The sequence below is a fragment of the Lactuca saligna genome, chromosome 3 (assembly GCF_052625555.1).
Source record: "Lactuca saligna cultivar CGN05327 chromosome 3, ASM5262555v1, whole genome shotgun sequence".
Taxonomy (NCBI): domain Eukaryota; kingdom Viridiplantae; phylum Streptophyta; class Magnoliopsida; order Asterales; family Asteraceae; genus Lactuca; species Lactuca saligna.
In genome coordinates this window covers 218070395-218073477 of record NC_136419.1, presented here as the reverse complement: position 1 = coordinate 218073477, position 3083 = coordinate 218070395, and positions in this window count along the sequence as shown.

The window sequence follows — 3083 nt, the reverse complement described above, 5'->3', positions numbered from 1 at the left end:
TTGCAATACTGAGTGAAATGAAGGGTGTTTCGGAGGGGGTTGTATCTCCAAAACAAGGGGGAGAGAGTAGTGCTCGTGTTGTTCAACCGAGAGTAACTGTGAAAGTAGAAGGTGTTCAACCCAAAGTTATAACAGAACTGAAGGCTAATGTGGCTTTAGGTTCTAGTTCTAAAGTGAAGCAATGGAGACCATAGATGAAAGTGAAAGTGATACAGAAGAAACCATAGCCGAAGCTCTCAAATGAAAGAAAAGAGACAGAGAGCTGGATGAGACTATGAAAATTGCTAAGGAAGCTGAAGAGAGGGAAAGGAGAAATAAAGAAGAAGAAGATGCCTGGAAATGCAAGAAGGATTTGTTTCCTGAGTGGACAAGAGAGACAATTATCAATCAGGCGATTGAGTATCCTTTTGTCTATTGGTTGGAACCAGTTGCTTCGTTTGACTGTGATAACTCCAAGGACTCGCAGTTCGATATGCCGATTACCAGAAAAGCTTTTACGTTTCATTGCTTTGAGGCGACTGCTGAGGTTCCTTTTCCTCATCCGAAGGTTGACAGAGAATTGATAGACTTCTACTTGATGTATGGTCAACCGCAGTATCTAACTTGGAGCGCATAGAAGATCATTTCAGTCAAGGTACTTAAACCTTTTCCTGCTGGGAAATTTGTAAACATTGAATTCAAGATCACTCGTGGTTCAGCAAACACGGTGTCAATCATCTCTCTAGCCGATCTTTCCAATCTTAATCCACATGATTGGATTCTGCTATTCAACATTCTGCTCTCTAGTCCTAAGGAATATGAGCCTATATTAGAACATTTGAAAAGAATGTTGGCCTCCTAAATCCATGAAATTGCTACTATGGATCAAGAGATAGCTAAGGTGATGAATAAGAAGCCGACTGTGAAGACTACACCGAAACCTGGTGATGTGAACAAGATGAAAATGGGACAAATAGATTCAAAACATCTTACTGTCATGTCCACGAAGGGTGAAGCTCACAGGTTTCTGTTTGCTCTAGTTGATAAACATCTCTTTTCAACAGACTTCATGGAGCATATCATTAATATCATACATCGATGCAAGCAGAATTCAGAGGCTGATAAGAAGAATTTCACTGACATGCTTCGGTGGTACATTACATTTCGCCATTATCTGTTAGCTATCATACCGAAGGTGTTCAAGACTGTGAAGAAGACTAATGTTGTTAAAAGAGAATGAAGTTTCGACTCCAAAGACGCAAAAGGGGAGATTGTTGAATCCATTTGTGTTGCATCTTGGGCCATAAGTTTTGTACCCGGATTGGGCATGTCCATCTGTGGTTATCTAGAATAGTTTTATAGTTATCTAGAATAGTTTTATAGTTATCTAGATTAGCTAATAGGGTTTTGATATAAATATGCATGCATGTATGCATAATATAAGGCGGTCGTTCATTATGTTTATCATTGTAACCCTAAACTCCTCTACAGTTGAAGTTCTTTGTCGAGCTCATCTGAGGTGTTCAAGTTATAATCATTCGACATATTCAGTGCAATTCTCGTGTTCTTTATTACGTTATTATTTATTAACTTGCATAGAATCATTCGATCCTAAAAGAACTTAGTTCTAACAGTCTCCATCTGAGATTCAGAGTTTCGTGGGATTAGCAGGCTACTATCGGAGATTCATTCAGGATTTCTCCAAGAAAGTCGTACCCCTGATGCGGCTGACGAAGAGGTCATGGTCTTTCAATGGGGGCCTGAGCAGTAGGCAGCGTTTGAGACTTTGAGACAGAGATTATGCGAAGCGCCAATCTTAGGCCTGCCAGAGGGCGTAGAAGATCTTGTTGTATACCATGACGCGTCCATTTCAGGGTTGGGCGTGGTGCTGATGCAGAGAGGGCATGTCATTGCCTACGCTTCAAGGCAGCTAAAGCCTCACAGGGCGAACTACCCGACGCATGATTTAGAGTTGGGGGCGGTTGTCTTCGCCCTCAAAATTTGGCGGCATTACCTCTATGGAGTCCGGTGTACCATTTACATGGACCATAAGAGTTTGAGATACCTCATGGACCAGCCGAATTTGAACATGAGGCAGCGACGGTGGTTGGACGTGGTAAAGGATTATGACTGCAAGATCCTTTATCACCCAGGGAAGGCCAATGTGGTGGTCGATGCGCTTAGCCGCAAGGCAGCACCGATCAGAGATGTGTGTATGAGGATGACGGTTGTGACCCCACTGTTAGAACATATACGGGAGGCTCAGCAGGAGGCCATGAAGGAGGAACATCGGAAGAGCGAGCGTATAGTGGGTTAGGTTTCCTCTTTCAATTATGATAGCCGAGGATTATTGACACTACACCAAAGGGTGTGGGTACCGTATCACGGGGGTGTACGTTAGGTTCTACAGGAGGAGGCGCACAAATCCCGATTCTCCATTCATCCCGGGGCGACGAAGTTGTATATAGATCTTCTTCTAGACTCTTATTGGCCCTGCATAAAGCGGGATGTGGCATGGTACGTAGAACAATGCTTGACCTACAGGAAGGTCAAGGCCGAGCATCCGAGACCACACAGCAAGATGCAGCCGTTGGATATCCCGCTATGGAAATTGGAAGATATCACAATGAATTTTATCACCAAGCTTCCCTGGACCACACGGGGAGTGGATTATATATGGGTCATCATTGATCGGTTGACCAAGAGCGCCTACTTCATACCGATCCAGGAGAGTATCTCGGCAGAGAAGCTGACCGATAACTACATACGAGAGGTGGTGGTGCGACACAGAGTGCCATCCTCCATGATTTCAGATAGAGGCGTATAGTTTACTTCCAGGTTTTGGAAGAAGTTCCCCGAAGAGCTGGGTACTCGTCTGCATTTTAGCACCGCGTTTCACCCGCAGACAGATGGTCAGAGTGAGCGGACCATCCAGACTCTGGAAGATATGTTGCGGGCGTGCTTGTTAGATTTTGGTGGTACCTGGGATACTTATCTTCCTTTGGCCGAGTTCTCATACAACAGTAGCTACCATGCGAGTATTGACCGTCCTCCCTTCAAGATGTTGTACGGGAGAAGGTGCAGGACCCCAATATGTTGGGGCA